Consider the following 18,556-nt stretch of genomic DNA (forward strand, 5'->3'; position numbering starts at 1 on the left):
ACAATACTTGAGTTCAGAATTTAATCGTGAAGCCATTGTCTTCAATGTTATAAGCTTCATGTATTGTTACAAGGTCATAGAATAAATCATTGATATGAATGTGTTTAGTGGTTAGTATTCAATATAAATCATTTATTGGAGGAATTTAATGCATTACCCTGACATGAAATGTGAGAATTAATTTATGTTACTTAAATTATATATACCGTTGAGCTAGAAATGGATAGCCCACAGTAGGATGAAGGAGTTTATCTGAAAGGTATCATTTTGTCATAGTTCCAGTTATGAATGTGGCTAGCAGCAATGAAAAATACATTAATTTCATGACAATATGATTGCCTGTCAATACTAGGTTGCGAGCGGACCCCATTTGCTTAGTTATGTTGAATTACGATCAGGCAAAACAAAAGTTGGAATATTCTTCGACGCCAGAAAATAATAAAATACTGACAAATATTTAGGTTGCATGTTATTTATTTGAAGGTGGATATCTCCACACCTGTGCTACACAGTGGGAAGAAGTGAAACGATTCAGTGTGCCAGTATTACTTTCGTGAATTCTTCAAATGTGTTTTTATTTCATCTATATGTTAGCTGCTTTATCGTTTCAAAATTTGTTTGCTTGTTTTCTAAGTTGCTTTATAAGTGCAACTCAAGGTCTGATTTTATTTTGTAAGTTTCATTTTTGGTTGAAAACTCTTCAGTTTGTCTCTCTCCACATTCCATTCTCTAGGCCAAACTATCTACAGTTAAAGAAATTCCTGTTTTACAGCTAATTGAAATAGTTCATTGCCATCTTTTATTCAGGCTTTCTTTTAAACTTGCACCCATCATACACTCATGTTGAAAGGTAAAATTAGAACCTTGTTAGTTGTACAATAAAATTAATAAAGGGCCAAAAGAGATGAGAGCATGATATGCGATAATACATGATAAAGAAAGGTAATTAGATATTTTGGAAGAAGAGCGAGAGCAAGACTTATTATAAGTACCATTTTAAACAAATGGAATGGAATAATAAACACTATTGTATACATTAGAAAACAAAGTATAGAAATCATGTAAACTAACTACTTAACTGGAAGTTACAACCAAAATTAAATCAACAAAACATCGCATCTAATCTTATACAAGTTTAAAAATTGCTTGGTGTTCCATAAATTGAATTTTACGAAATTTATTCACATTATACAAATGTTTACGAAACATATTTTCATTTCGAAAATGATGTAACGTTTGTATCTAACATTTAGATATACATCGTGTTATTCTGTATGCCACCTTTAATTTTTCTCATCCAGAACAGTTCACTTGGGAAACAAGAAATGTATGTATGTATGTATGTATGTATGTATGTATGTATGTATGTATGTATGTATTAGCGTTGAAAGACATTTCAACACAGTATCTCTATGGATGAGTCAGGTATATGTGTTGATATGCGATTTACACGATATGCGTTTTGCTTTAAAAGGGGGATGTCACATTCTAATAGGGGTTTACTTTTTAAGGAATGTTTGTCGAAGTTTTCAATCAATTGAATTTCGACATGACTGCTGCTCGAATGCTTGGATCCTATATGGTCATCACTAATCGATGTCATCCATACTTCTATCTCATCCGGGTAAGTCCCATAATTTTTCAAACTGACTTTATAAAGCCTCTATTAAAAAAACTGACACCTGACTTTTAAAGACCTACCGCCTGTTTCCAACCTCTCATTCATTGAAAAGCTTAGTAAAAGTTGTTCTATCCCAGCTTGTATCATTTGAATTAAAATAGTCTTTTAGCAATGTACAATCTGCTTATAATCCTCGCCATAGTACTGAAACTGCCGTTCTGAGATTAGTTAAATACATCCAGTCTGCTTTGTATAGTGAAGTGTTAACAGTTCTCTCCTTCCTTGACTTGTCTGCGACATTTGACACAATAGACCATGATATATTATTTCTTCATCTCCAGCTTGTATTTCGTATTCCTACTTAGTGAAATTGTGTCAGTAAATGGAAAATATTCCAGCCCAAATGATCCACTTTTTTTATTCCACATGTTTCTGTTCTCGGCCCCGTTCTTTTGATAATATAGACTCAGTCGCTTAGAGGCGTCATTCATCAGCATCCGGTGTCTTACCAGTTGTACGCTGATGACACTCGTAAACTTTAATTTAGCGGCCTAACTGAAATTGATGCTATCACCTGAGGCATAGAAATGTGCATTTCCGACGTGAAGTTATTGATAGCATGTAAAAACGTTGTAACTGAATGATGATAATGAACTGAAGCCATCGCGATCATCATCGAAGACTTCCTCATTCACATTCCTGACCTCAAGCAATAACGATTATAGATATCAAAAATAAATTTACAGTCAGTACGAAGCCTAGGTGTCATTATCTTTAGAGTACGAAGGACCAAGTACACATCTCATCTGCTTTGTAACCTTCACTGTCAACCTTTTCGATCCAGAATCAAACACAAAAATCTGTTCACTATGCCACATTTCATCGGTTGGCTGCAGTCCAGTATACCTACCTGACGTTATGCTTGTGTACATCTTATCACGAAACGTATGCTCCACTTCTGACACTCGCATTCTCATTTTTCCACTGTTGAAAAGTAGTCATACGGACACCATTCTTGAGTGTACCAGGGCACAGCTACGAGGAAAGAATTACAAATAAATCTTAGATACAAGGACACAGGTCTTATCCAAGAGAACTCTTAAAACGCACATATTTCTACTGCTACAACTGAAGTTTAGACTTAATAATGTATATGTCATAATCATTGTGAGCATCTTTTTGTTTTGTAATTTCAGGTTGTTTGTTTTCTCAGTCTTGTCATTGGTATATTTTTATGATATTTAATATTGTAATGCGTCTAGAGATTTTAAAGATAAGGCGCTGTACTAAATATACTGTATTATTATTATTATTACGTCAATGATTTTTCTCCTCCAGTGTCCAGTTAGGAGTATACGGTATTTAGTCAGATTTTCAGTTTCTGGATTGACATTGAATTGTTAAATGACCTTTCTTCGTTTACTGATGCTGTCTTTGATAGGATGATACTACTAGGGTTTCTTGATACGTTTAGGAAGCTTTGTGGTATCCTTTTCCCATGATCATCAGGGATTAATTTGCAAGCATGGGTACTTGATCAGCTACGTTGTCAAGCCTCAGCTCTCGAATTGGATTCGTAGAGGGACTGTAAACTTATCCAATCTGTCTTTTTTTAGCTTCAATGTCTGTTCTGGCCCTTGAGGTTTGGTATCATAGGTTTATTGAAGAGCGATGACCAATACATAGATCGTAGTCAGCTTCTAAAAAGAAGTACAGGGAAGGAGATCGATTACATATGATCATCTCTAAGACAGAACTGGATCATGTAGATTTACGAAGTACAATTAAGAAGGCAATGATTGTCGTTTAAAACAGTCTTAAGATTCCTTGGCCCACAGCACCAAGAAGTATGGTAGTCGTTTAAGTCAAGTGAAACAAATGTTATTGGAAACGCTTCAATATTAATTAGTTTAACAGATTTATAATATACGTTAAGAGTATACATTAATAACAATTAATATATTCGTTAGTAAGACGGAAAGCGCTGTTTCAAAAAAGCGGTGTAGCAATATATTTTGTGTTACTGCTACATATATCATAAAAACAACTCTTGAAATAATAGTAGAAAATTCTGAGAAAGGCGTGGCAAGAGATAGACCTAAAAACTTCTGATCCTTATATGAAAACTTATAATCTCAGAGCTGGTGGCATATACATCCTGCCAGTTACTATAGTTGATGGTTTTAATCATAAGCAGAGCTTTGTGGTATTCGTGGCATCCGTCCAGGTGTGGCGGCATGTGAAGCTTAATACTTTATATAGTACGAGTTATAAGTCTTGTATTTATTCTTTTTTTCTTGCTTACAAACAGTGATGTGGTGCGCTGGGCTAGGTTGCATACGACCGAATTTGAGTTTATCATCCTTAGCTGTTTTCTTGTGTAACAACAGGTAAAGAATGGTTTGATACTGGTCTGATATACAAGTGTTTAAAAAACTATACCTGTTTTGTGGAGTGTAGGCTGTTGGTTTATGGAGAATAGAAGAAAATATGTCGATTAATGCCTGGTCTATGACGCATATAATCGGCACGACGTATAAATACAATGTTTATAATTGATGCCTGTGGAATTCTTGACGACGATTACATACCAGTCTTCCGTACATCTAGAATTTCTAATTACGTTAAATATGAGTGGTCCAGAAGTGAAATTAAAAATAGCAAAATGGCTAAGACTTAATGATGTAGTGATACATTGTGGTGGTGGCTGTGGCGGGTGAATATTTGTTTTAAAAAACATCAACGATTGCATATGACAGTACAAAAGTGACAGCCTGGTTTCAAACAGGATCATATCAGTTTGAACTGAGTTGTCTCGGATCGAAATAGCTATCTACTAATCTGCTAGAGTTTCATTAGGGAATGTTAACGAAGAACATTATTATACAATATTGTTCCTAGACGAAGCCCTGTGAAATATTCACGTAAACTGTTGCCATACACTAATCAAGTCCAAATTGTAAACTGTAAATCAAGACAAATAAAAAATCAGTTACTGAATGAACATTATAGGAACAGAGTATAATAATTGATGTATAAACCGAACTATAAGCCAATTAGCATATAATATCAGAACAAACACATGAAATGGATTGATAGGTACAGAGCTTTGGAAGTGTTCCTCAGTACAGAGTTTATATTGCTACCATTTAGGAGGTAAACTACTTCGAAGATATCTCCGGTAATATCTGTGTCGGACTGTATATCGGTATGTATTATGTCTGTGTATAACGTTTGAACGTTTTTGTATCTGTACAATGCGAAACAATGCAATAAGTGCAGGCAACCAAATTTAATGTTAAACATTTCTTGCGCTTTCGAGAAATAATTCCAAGATTTTAGAACTGAATCATTCTTTTCTGGCATGCTTGTAGAATACGTCTTCTTATTTTATATTAACTGTTATGCAGCAATCATAGCTGATTTCTGTGCATTCATATTTGTCTTACATTGGACCATTATTTTCTGTGTTAATTTCTCCTTTCTTTTTGTCAAACCTTTTTTTAATATTACATTGAATACCGAACTATAATTTAAGCCAATTAGCATTAATATCAGAATAAAAACATGAAATGGATTGTTACTTAACGAGCTTTGGAAGTGTTGCTCAGTACAGAGTTTATGTTGCTATCATTCAGGAGGAAAACGACTTCGAAGATATCTCCGGTAATTTCTGTGTCGGACTGTATATCTGTATGTATTCTATCTGTCAATAACGTGTGAACGTTTTTGTATCTGTACAATGCGAAACAATGCGATAAGTGCAGACAACCAATTTTAATCTTAGACATTTCTTGCGCTTTCGAGAAATAATTCCGAAGATTTTAGAACTGAATCTTTTTTTTCTGGCATGATAGAAAACCATTATCTTGTTAAAGCCACACACAATTCTCAATTGCAAATGAGGCCACATTTTTAGTTACAAAATCGAAATCAATATTTTTATCATAGAAATCATCGCCCATAAAGACTGTGTTGTTTTGTTTTCTCAGGCAAACACTATTTTATTTTTAATTCTCGTCAGTGTTTCGGACTGCATACAAATCACGGGGGAAAAATGAGATTTCCCAGTATACGCGTCGTGTCGTCATATCAAAGATATGTAACCAGACGCTGTTTATTTATTCATTTAAAATGCTTCTCATTTGCAGCATTATCAAATATATCTCATTCATGTGAAAAAGAGGCGAGGTATTTGGTTCATGAATATAAATCTTACGCTAAAAGACTATATAGGCTTTTTATACATTATTTAAAACTTTATATGTCAGACGTTTTGCTGAGCCCATAATGGTTAAATCGTTGCACTTCTAACGCGAAGGTTGTAAGTTCGAATCCACCTGTGGCCACAAAGTGTTTATCTCTTTTCTTACATTTATATTTTTTTTCTTCTACAAAACAAATTTAAGATCTCCATATTGCAACGGTATATACATTTGATATCAGGCATTAATACATAAACACACTGATGACCTGCTTACGGTATCGTCATGTCTTTCACATCAATAAATAAAGGCAGACCATGCTTATTTATTCATTTAAAGTGTATTTTACTTGTAGCATTAGCAAACAAAAATAGCTCAGTATATCGTTTATCTAGGAAAAGGTCCAGTATTTGGTTAATATTTAAATATAGCTTAATATGTCTGAGTTTGAGTGATCTTTTATTCTAAATATAATAGTCAACGTGTATTATGTTCAGAAAAGTAGAGCAGGTAGGAGTGACTTTGAAAAGATGGGGTTCATACAGGTATGAACCCAGAAATTTAAAATGGCCATGCCAATCCGATTGGTTTAAATCGTAATGACAAAACAAAAAATCAGTTATTTAGAGATTTATATGCACAAATCATGCACGATAACCATTATCAGATGGCGAGCTGCTTTTGAAGGCAGGAGTTTGGAAACACCCAACGTCATTGAGGAACACAATTTCTTAGTCATCTTTAGCTTAGTATCCTTAGTTTTGTTTCCGATTTTAGCACATTTTTGGTGGCACTTCGAATCTAGTCCGAAATATAACCATTATTGTATTCGTCGCGCACCAAAGATTACGTATGTTATTATATTAAATGCATAGTTTGCTATGCGTCTTAATGCCTGCAAATGAGAGTGGATACTCCGTGGTGCATAAATATCGTATTTGACTTCCTGAAAAAGAGGGAAATAACAGTTTGAAAACTCATCCTATAAAATAACGTTGGCGCGCAGTTGATACTTGCCGCACATCATATTATGGACCGCTCATATCTATTACTTGACGGGAAATATAGTCAGATGTTAAAAAATAATTCCAAGACAGAAAGCTCATCTTGAGACTTGGGACCCTTTACCTATAGTGGTATAATCACTAATATCTAGTAAATGGCAATTGCAAATGTAGGCTCTTTGAAAGTTAAATCATTTTAGATGAGAGGTCTGGAAAGGGAGGGGAAGGTTATGGGTGTGCTTTTATTTACAGGATTATACACTATAATAAATTTCTATGAGATGGAAATTGCAAAATATATTCATTTCAGATCAAAGTCAAGATGAGGTTTGCTTCCATTGCTGTCATTCTCATCTGTATCCTTATGGCTCGAACGGACGGGCGACAGTGCTGGTACAGGTTTGGCCGTTGTTATGACAAGGGGGACCTAAGGGGGAAATGTAGCGATTGGGGCGGCACGTGCTATCGAGTTAGTGGCACCCTGGAATGCAGGTGCAGTTCTTTTCCGGATTCGTTCGGCCTCGACGAATCACCAAGTATTTAAAGAAGAATGGATAGGTGTATCAGGATTGAAATGATACGAACGATGACGTTGAAATAATACAGTTATACATAATCAATCTTTGTATTTCTTCCACTCCCTCCTGCAACGACGTATTGAGTGACTATAATGTATACAATGCCTTCGGCCTGGACCAGGTTCCAAATACACGAAGCAAACATGGAGTAGAATGATGAGAACGGTAATGTGTTATGCAGATGCTTCTGTGTAATCAATCTTCTTTTATGCATTCTTTCTTGAAATGACGACTTCCGTTATTAATATAAAGGGATATAAATGATGTATTACACATTTATCATTTTTATTATATAAGCACAGTTTGTTGCTAGGAAACAATTTGAATATGTCCGAGAAATGTTTAGACATTTGATACAAAAATAAAATGTTCTCTAGCCATTAATTTTATTTTGCTATTTAATATACATGCAAGCAAGTATATAATGGTCTGTATTACTTATAAATATCTACATTATTAGTTACGCACTCATTTTTGTTTTCTTGAACATTCTATGCTACCTTAAACTTTGAAACGATTCAAAGTCTATATTCAGGATGATCTTGAATTATATTTCTACCAAATAATTTTTAAGATGGATATATTGATAGCAAAACGTTCGTAAATGAAGTATAGAAGACGACGAATAGTAATGTCAAAACTTCTCAAAGCACACATTTCTTTTTCATTTGGAAACTAATGGTGGATATATTTGGGAAGTAGTTTAGTCGGGGTATTTGATTCTTTTCTGTTTGATACTCGTTGAACTCAGTTATAACTTATGTTCAATCAGTATTCTTATCAACCTATATCTGTCCTTAAATCAATCAATCGTATTCTTCTAGTCACATATCAATCTATTTATATCTATCCTCACAGCATATCATTTACCAAGATATACATGATTGTGTTCTTTATTTTTTCATATAAATGTAATTGCTTTACACTAACTCATTGGTCAATGTTTGTCATGTTTTGGAAAGTAAACTTAAATAAAGGTGTCAATATGTGGATCAATATATTGGCCATATACTCTATGTCACCTAGAAACGCATAGATAAATTATCGACGTGATTTTGAAATTTATTGACCATATCTATAAAACGGCTTTGTCGCTTTTGTATACAATCTTTTGGTATGCGGGGCTTATTTACCGACTATATCCAGACAATATATATATATATATATATATATATATATATATATATATATATATATATATATATATATATATATATATATATATATATATATATATATATATATATATATCAAAATAACAGGTCGTGCCCTTGAATCAGTGGGTTGATATTCTCATTTTACGAGATTGTTCTTCCTGGCGCAATCGAAATCGACTGTCCTGCTCATACAAATGCACTGATATTACTGGTGACTTATATATAAAACTTGTTAGAGGTATTATTGTTATCTGTCATTGCGAGAATAGTGCATATTAAATAACGCACAAATAGGCTACATGTATGGATCAGTTTGCTTAAAGTTTAATCGCGTTAAGGAATTAACTTTACATTTTGCAGAATCTATGAGGTAATGAAACGTGGACATCGATTATACGCCATGCATGTACGGCTTTTGAGTTGCTGAGGTTTGAACTGTATAATTATAAATAGTTTTAAAAAAAGCAGCAACGTTTGAAACATTAAAAAAAATGTTTCTACTGTTTGATCATAGTTTACAAATATTTTCAAAGCACGTACGAGCGATGTACGAGTGTTATGAAACTAATAACGTTTAGTTTCCTCCCGCATCACACGATGCGATCGTTGTTAGTCTAAACGACTGTTAACAAAATCTTGGCAAAAGTGTTCACTTTGTTAGGTGTGAAAGACAGTTCATTTACGTTTTATGATTAAACAGAAATATATGTGAACATTTCTAAATTGTCTCCCAAGTTCAATTATAACGTGGTATGATTACTTATATTACAATTTCTTTCTCTTCTGATCAATTTCTCAATTATTTAAGGTTGTTCATCCTCCATTTAACTGTCAATCAAAATTTGACTGTTAACTCAATCATTGTAGAATGAAATGTAGTTACTTAAAAGCCAACGATGGATAAAAAGTCAAGTTTGAATACCAAATCGCTCAGTGCACAGACAGATACAAAACCATGATTTGAATAGAAAATGACCCAGTAAACAGATTGTTACAAAGTTATAATTTCAATATAAAATGACACAGTAAACATATTGTAACAAAGTTATAATTTTAATATAAAATGACACAGAAAAGAGTAGGGGAAAAGGTCATGTGCAAAATGTGACATAAAGACAAATTTGGTGAGCTGTATTCATTGCAGGTTTGTGAAAATAAGAAGAAATTAACCAACCTAATCGAATAAAATAAAAATAGAAAATATATGTTAGGCAAAGATGGTTATAATGAATGCACAGAGCAACAAAAGCGATGGGAAAGAAAGCACTGTAATGAATATCACGAGCTAACATATTACAATGATGAAAACCAGAAGAAAGAAACTTATCAAGATATTTTATTTACGTTGCGTCGCCTTAGGCACGACACCGAAACTGTTACCTCCACCCTGGACTCACTTATGTTGCAAATACCGTAGCTTAAAAAGATCGAACGTTTCAATGATGACCTCGATAATGACCAAAACATGCCATTAGCATGAGACTCTATTAAATTAATAATAGTTCAGCGAACCGGGGATATTTTTTTGACAAATTACGAATGTGTACAGAGTTGTCTTTTGTACGGATACGAGGGTAATTCATTGCAATAGCTCTTTCTCTTTCGCTAGAACGAAATTCTAAATTGCAAATATAACTGTATTGCTTAGACAGGATGAAATCGGTTGAACGTGGATGAGTCGACTAGGATATTCATGCACTTGCGACTTCCAACTAAACTACATTTCCACTTCGGATGCGGGAGGTTGTTGGAACGATCCCCAGCCGAGTCATACCAAACACTTACAAAATTGGTAATATCAGCTCACTCGCTTGGCGCTCAGCATTACGAGGTTAGTGTTAGGACTGGTCAGCCTGGTGTCAGGATAATGTGACTGGGTGGGACATCATGCTACATGTCTGCAGCATGATGCCCCAGTGCTAGACATCACTTTAAACTGCCACACTGCTGACATCGTTGCGATATGACTGACAGATTGTTAAAGCTACGTTAAAAATCGAAATCACACACACACGCACACACACACACACACACATACACACACACACATTTCCACCAGAGCAGTATTGCGTCAGGGTCTTATATCACATCCCTGACAAAACCATGTAAACAAACTCAGACTAAAGAAGGAAAGAACTAATTTATGAAGTAACAGGTACGAAAAACAAATAATCGTATTGTAAACTGGCCCCATTTATATGTATTTACTCAAAGCTATCACGTGCGTTTTTCAGCTATTAGCGTTAATTGAAAAAACATATGTATATATGTGTGAACTAAGCGATTCTGGCTTGTGCTGTTCTTGAAATATATATGAGTGCAAACTTTATGTTCAGACGTGTACAGTGTTGGATGAAAATTATTAATGCGCCAACATATTATATTATGTTAAAAAGAATGTAAAAGTATATGGGTCAGTAGAGTAAAATATATTTTTTTCTCATGGTTTTGGTTATGCATGGCATATTCAATAAATTGGTGAAAGAAACAGTTTTCTAACCATATTGTGACAACATCTATCTGATTCATCCATACAGATCAGGCCAGTTAAATGCTACAAAATATGTTTATTATAGTGAATATAAGTCGTTTTGGGGTATTGAGAAATATTTAACATTAGATCTAACTTTCATTTTCAGACAAAAAAATATTTTGCATCTTTTCGATGTTCTAAACATGATTGGATGATTGAACAAGGAAGACACCCTAACAATGAAAGAGATCAAAGGTTTTCAAATAATGTCTTAAAGAAAATATTAATTGTGTAGAAGATGAATATCATTTTGTATGTATATGTACTTCTTATGTCGACGAGATGCATTGTATCAAGCCTTCATAAGATAAACGTATAAGTTTACTGTCCTCTCAGCCTTATTACAAATGTTTCAAAATGTTTGTATTTTGTTTTTAAACTAAGAGATCAGCTGTTCAAATCATCAATATCAACAGCTAAATTAAACGTATGTCTCTATACGGTTTATGGCGCACTGTGTATTATGATCTGTTTTATTTTATTTTTGTATTATAAGCTGGAGGCCTACAATACTGAATAAACTAGCTGTTCTGTTATGTTCTGTTTTGAAATTGATATGATGTATGTACACATCACATCGTTGCACTATAGCATCTAGATAGTTTTGTACTAAATAGTCGGCTAAGAAGAACTAGCCACTATCAGCAGTGGACAAGACGGGTTCAAGGCAATTGTCACATAAGGAAAGATCTTGCATTTGTACCGTGAACATCATTACATATCACAAATTACCAAGTCAGAAACAATTTATATGTTTGATAAAAGCCGCAGTTTGCACTGAGCTTTAATTGACTTGTCAAGTCAAACGAATGATACTCTTATAATTTGATTAATTTATAATCATCCAAAAATATGTACCTTTCTCACCTGATTGGTGTCCTCTACTATTTCTGTAGTTTGTATATTAAACAGGTCGATGCAGAATCATTTCTGTGTATACATGATGTGCCTTGAGCACTCAGATATCTTTTCTAACCAAGGAGCAATACATATCAGACGAATGCAGTGAAATAGGGTTATAGGTCACAGTTTAAATATCTAATAGCTAAATAGATGTTTAGTACAGAGTTTAATTGCAGCCATTTAATAGGAAAACTACTTCAAATAACACCAGGTAATCTTTTTCCCTCCTTCCCGCTCTCCATTCTGTATATAGTTTATATGAACCTTTTTGATCTTTATAATACAAGCCTTCTACGATACATCCGTTGAATCAATTCATTTACTATGGATTGTATACTTACGAGGACACACATCGATGAAACTATTTATATATAACTTGACATATCAGGCATGCATGTAGAAAATTAGTCATGTTTGTTTCGCCTTTATTGTGACACTCATATCCTATCATTTTTGCATTTGATAATTGATATTGTAGCTAAACGGTCTGTGTTTTTGGTTTAACTGATTGTGTGGAATTACCATATTTATTAGCACCGTTATGAATATTAATTCACAGGAGTCGTCGTTGTCGTCTACATCAAGCAGAGAGACTAACACTATCATCTGCACAACACAAACTATCACATTATTATTCAGTGTAGTGCCTTCATCAATCGGTACACTATTAAAATCAGTACGCTTTTAAAAATGATGAAGAGATGCCTAATGACAACAATTATTTCAGTACTAATAATTTTGAAATCAATCATTCCATAGAATTGTCATTATTTAATATATTTAATAGCCACTCCAGTGGATGGTTTATGCGTCATGGTTCATTTGTCATTGAAATAGTATTTTTGTTTCCTTGTTTCACTAAAGTAAAGCTAATGTTCCTTATAATGTAGTGTTTTAGTATCCTATGTTGTTCCTTTATTTATTTTAGTATCTCTCGTTGTTCCCATGTTTATTTTAGTATCCCACGTTAGCCTGAGGTTTTAGTGTCCCACGTTGTTCCCTTCTTTATTTTGATAATGATTAATTTTCGTATATATGTATGTACACAAAGATTTGTATGTATATATTTCACTGTTCTACCTTCAACCGTTTCTCAACCCGTTTATCCCTTCCTCCATATATTTACCTTCTGGATTTAGAACCGTGGTTAATTATTCGACAGGCTATCTGGTTGGATAATGGCAGATAGAGAGAGGAACCGTGATGGCGGTAGGTTAACAGTTATGCTAGCAAATACTGAAAAGACGAGAGGACAATCTCATGACTTTCTATATTCATATCATAAGGTGGTAATTATTAACTATATTTTTGTTTACGCTAAAACTAATTAGCTTGATAAAAGAGGTGTAGACTTTTAATCAGCAACCAATTTATGTTATCATCATGTTCATCAAAAGAGCTTTGTTATGTCTATGAGTATATTATCTAAATTTAACTAACAAATTTCACTCCTCGGCTCCTACCGTACCCTTTTTCAGGACAGGACCTTAAATCTCGTCAGGTCATGCACACATTAACTTAAACATATTAAGTATTTTGACGACCGTTTTACGAACTTCATTAACTTCGGTTTTAGAAAAGCATAAATTTTCCATGGATAAATATTCACAAAATGTTTGGTATTACCCATGAAAATTGTCGAAAGCGCCAGATATAACAGCTATAGTGTCTCTCATGCCTTTCGATTGTCGGTCATTGTCTCTCATACCTCTCGATTGTCTGTCATCTTCCGGTAATGTCTATAAGTTTTCCAATTTTTCTAATATATACTGTCAACATACATTGTATACTAATCTTTAAGAGGAACATAAATATCTCCACTGATTTTAAGGACACAATCCCAAGTGTTAAAGACAGCTGGGGTATCTTGCAAAGTTTTGGAGTAACCTTACCATGTTTCTAATGTGTTAATCGCAGCTCCCACAGATGTGTACAGTCTTACGGAAATGGCAGGTCAAAGGGTCCACCGTCGAGTACAAGACGTATGCACCTCACTGATCAGGTAATTTCAAGTGATTTAAAGTAGATGAAACTAAATATATTGCCGAGATCGGTCGTGGAAGAGTTTAAGATTAATGTATTAACACAACTTCAGAAACAAAATATAGCTGTTCTAATAGACAAAGTGTGATGAATACAGATCATGTGCGGAAACTTCTGGCAGCTTGGAAAGTAGTTCTGAAGGTAAGCATGTTCGATCACTTTACCCAGCTAATGAACCCATTTGTATTATATATCGCATATTTGAATTGATTTGTTAGCGAACATCATCAGTACGTGAATGCCTTTTGGGTTTGGATTTGTGGGATTAACGCTACTTTTCAGCACACGATAGACCATACATAGCGAACAGGATAAAACCGGAATTGCCCTGGGAAGAAATATTATCCCAAGGGAAACTACCAGCAAGATTTCTCATAACCACATTGGTGGAACCGAGACTTCAACCGACACAGACAAAGATCATATGTCAATGATCTATAAAGGTGATCAAATATAACTGTTGCATTGCTGTGTGTAACAAGATTTTAGAATCATTTAACGAACGTTTATAATCATTATTATTGTCTCAGTAATCTATATAATTATCAGTTAAAATAAACAAAACGCAGGCTTTTCCATTTTATTCCTTGTTAATCAGTTTGGATGATATACTGATGACGATCAAACATCGCTAACATTTCAATACATTTAGGAGAAGGTTGAGAATGGTATTTGTATAAAAGAATTTTCAAAATGTTGCTCATATGCATGAATGTACATGATGAATCCCAAAGATATTGTTTCAATGACAAAGGAACCCTGTTATATCGGCAATTCACTGTATATTCATGTACATTTTCATGTATGTACGTTTCGTTTGTATGCATGCCTCTATGCAATTATTTATCTATGTTTGTAAACATATATATGCATGCGTTAATGTAAACATGTAAATTCATCAATTCTATTGTCCATCACTCCTCCAACCGTCTATCGATCTTCCCGTCTATCGATCGGGGTTTGAACATTTAGAGGCGGTCTGGTGTGAGACTGAATTATAAAGGAAATGTGGCTGTTGTACAGGAAAACCAAAAGAACATACCTGAACAGACGAGAGGAAATATAGTACACTCGTAACGATGTATATTTACGTACCATGTTGAATTTATTAAGAATAGTGTCATTTTCATAAAACTATAATGATCATAAAGTATGTATCGGCAATGAAGAATAAGTTATGATAGTGTTTCTTGTATTAAATACTAAAGCTGCCAACCATTATCAAGTATTTTCCTATAGAATCCAGGGATAGTACTTTCCATTCTGTCTGGTGTATATTTATAATTCTCTCTCTCTCTCTCTCTCTCTCTCTCTCTCTCTCTCTCTCTATATATATATATATATATATATATATATATATATGTATATATATATATATATATATATATGATCAAGGTTTTATATTTATCGATGTGTAAATTTTACCTGATCTATCACAAAGTAAAGTATATATATATATGATCAAGGTTTTATATTTATCGATGTGTAAATTTTACCTGATCTATCACAAAGTAAATGAAGTCCAAAGGGCTTTAGGTTAACTTTGCGAATGATTATATAACAATTTACCCATCAATAAATTCCCAACCATGATAATTTAATCCTTACGATTTCAATTTACCACTATATTGCCATGTCATCGAAAATACAGATTTCCTTCACAAAGCGTTCACGTTTAGGTAACTGGAAGTTTTCTTTCATTAGCCGCTTCAGTGTAACATCATATATAGTCCCGTCTTCGGGAGCCTAGAGTGGTTGATTTTTCGTGAAGTAATACTGGATAGAGTGTCAGAGCGGGTCATGTCAGTTGTCTAAGAGGCTTGTTTTGATCATTTGTGTAAACTTTAAAAAATGTTTCATGCCATTTAAGACAGGCTATTCCTGTTTTTAACATAATCCATGTTTATGGCACATTTGTTTCAACATTTGTTATTCTTCACTGTTCTTGCGTTCAGCGCATTCTGATCTTTCAAAAGCAAACTCGTATCCATTTTATTGAGATCCCTTCATAGTCATATGATCATGACCTTTAAATATGTCTGCTGAAACATGTGAGAAATGCAATAATTTCTATAGAGTGGCTCCTTAAGTCTGCCATATGCGTTCTTCCGTAAAAGGGACGCAGTCTGGTTCGTGCAATTACATTGTTTTAATTTCTAACAGGTGATTGTAATCTGGCGTTTGTAAATATTGATCGGAAATCACAGGGTTGGGTATTTCTGGGGTTGTTGTTATTGTTATTATGGTGTACAACGTTGCTATTGATAAAATTTCACAGAACATGATCAAGAATCAAGGAACTAAAAGTAGCTCGATGTGTAAACAATTCCGGATCAGCATCACGTGACCGTTTGCATCCAATGAAATTGTAGAAAACACAGTCATTTGAAAATATATATTGTTATAATAAGTCATCCTTCTGTTATCCTTTGATACCTATGGTGTCAATTTAAACAAAAATTAGTCCATTATTTCCACCATCATGATGAGTCTCCCTTTTGCATGATTCGATCGTCTAGACTGAAGTCACAACTGCACAGTTCACAACCTGCACACCTACGTATTTAGATGAAGATTAGAACTTATGTAATTATGTCGAAGTCGACGTTATAGAATGAGAGGAAAGTCAGAAGCGATATTCCCAAAAACACGAGATCTATAATTTGGGCTAGTGGTGGGTGGTCTGGGTATTACAAAGAAAGTCATTTGTTAGAATATTCAGTCTATCTGCCTTTCAGTTCCCAGTAGTCATTTGTAAAACAAAGAAAATATGAAGAGAGTGAAGTAAATTGGGGTTCCCTTTTGCAGCATTCTGAGTTATACTGGCTATGATTCATCGTCATCAGACACTGCAAATATGTTTACAACAGAACATGAAATAAATATATATAGTAAGCATTTGGTGAAGACAATTAAAGGTCATGTGATGAAAAATATTTTAAGTGTTCCATTTTTCTGTTTCCATGAATAACTCGTCAAATGATATTGCATAACATTTTCTCAGTTTGTGCATGAAATATAAATATGAATTAAGATGTCGGTACTCAATGTCAATGGATAAATTAGTTGAAGCCTGCTTTGATAACATTGTCTAAAAGTTTAGGAACGTTATCAAACACGTTTTTAGGAAATATTAGGTTTTCTTTGGTGAATGGTCATAAACATGTGTTGTTCCAGTCGATAAAACCTGCCACAAAAAGGGAGGTGTAGCAGATCAAGTCATTTCCTCTTCCTGTTTGCCGTTCCAATTATTTCACCTCGTCATTTGGATAAATATGATTTTAAAGTCAATATGATATCTGCCATTTCTACAGTGTTCAAACTGATCAGACTGTAGATATTACGTTTAATAGAATGAGCGGATAGATCACTGTTTATTTCAAGGATAGGAGGTCAACCTAGTGCAGTTTATCTTAGACATGTCTTTATCAAAGCTAGCACATATGTATAAAAACGTAAACTATGGCAGGTAAAATGGTTGACCGTCAAGGTCAAGGGTTGAATTGCTGGAAAAATCTCATCTGAAGTCGACGTAAATTGATCATAATTTGAAGTTGAGTCGTGAAATATTTCAGGTCAATTTCACAAAGTATTAGCAAAGCTTCAGAAAAACATATCCAATGATATATCCTATGAGACATAAGAATACCAAACGTCCTCTTTTTTGGAATCACCTTTTAACTCAAACAACTGTCAAATACAGTTTGATTTGACTCTAGTGTCTTACACTACGTAACAGAAACGCGAACCCGAAAGGTTTAGTGAAATTCAGCAAATAGAGTTTCCTCCAATATAAATTTCAAATGAGCTTAAGGTATTGTGAAGTAAATCCCGAATAATCCTTACTATTCTTTTACAAGTCTTTTTAATTTCAGTTCTTCTTCATATGCCTTTTACCCGACCCCAATAAACGTCATGGACGCAAAGGGTCCGAAGACTAGGGGAACAATATTGATAACGTCGTAACTATATGCATATTCGACGTTTATTTTCCTTCCTGAAATGAAGACATTCGTCAACATGATTAGAACACATTAGATGATGCTGTCTTATTGGTTATATCTGTTTGCTTTCTTTTGCAATTCAAAATTAGAATTTTTATGGCACGATGTTTTGACAAATTTAACAAAGAAATAGATTATTACAAGATGGCGTATAGGTTGCTTTGTTCAACGAAAAGTATGACAGGACTTGGTTTAGTTTTGAAACCTAAATAAACATTTTACAATCAACTTTCATTTTGATTATGACTTGCATTTAATGCATATTCATTTCCCTTTTTACATTCTTGTTTCTAGGTACTTATTCAAAAATGCTAGAAATAAACACCAATCAAAAGTATTAATACTGCTTCAAAAGAATTTCACTTATGAAGTATTTAAAGCAGACTTGTATTGAATAATTTAACAACTTGTTAATAATGAAAGCTGTGGCAGCTTTTTTCCTCCTCGTTAATTTATTTGTTTAAATGATTTTTATTGACGCGATATACTGGGTAATGTACCATTATAT

General features: G+C 33.8%; 1 long non-coding RNA gene across 1 annotated transcript; it reads left to right on the forward strand.

The window, feature by feature from the left end:
• Window positions 1-4,088: 4,088 nt before the first annotated feature.
• LOC149771995 (uncharacterized) lies at window positions 4,089-7,788 on the forward strand. Its single transcript, XR_016418052.1, has 2 exons — window positions 4,089-4,829; window positions 7,141-7,788. It is a non-coding gene; the product is annotated as an uncharacterized LOC149771995 (long non-coding RNA).
• Window positions 7,789-18,556: the final 10,768 nt, after the last annotated feature.

This window comes from Sinohyriopsis cumingii, unplaced genomic scaffold (assembly GCF_028554795.1).
Source record: "Sinohyriopsis cumingii isolate HCF-2022 unplaced genomic scaffold, ASM2855479v2 utg001527l, whole genome shotgun sequence".
NCBI lineage: Eukaryota > Metazoa > Mollusca > Bivalvia > Unionida > Unionidae > Sinohyriopsis > Sinohyriopsis cumingii.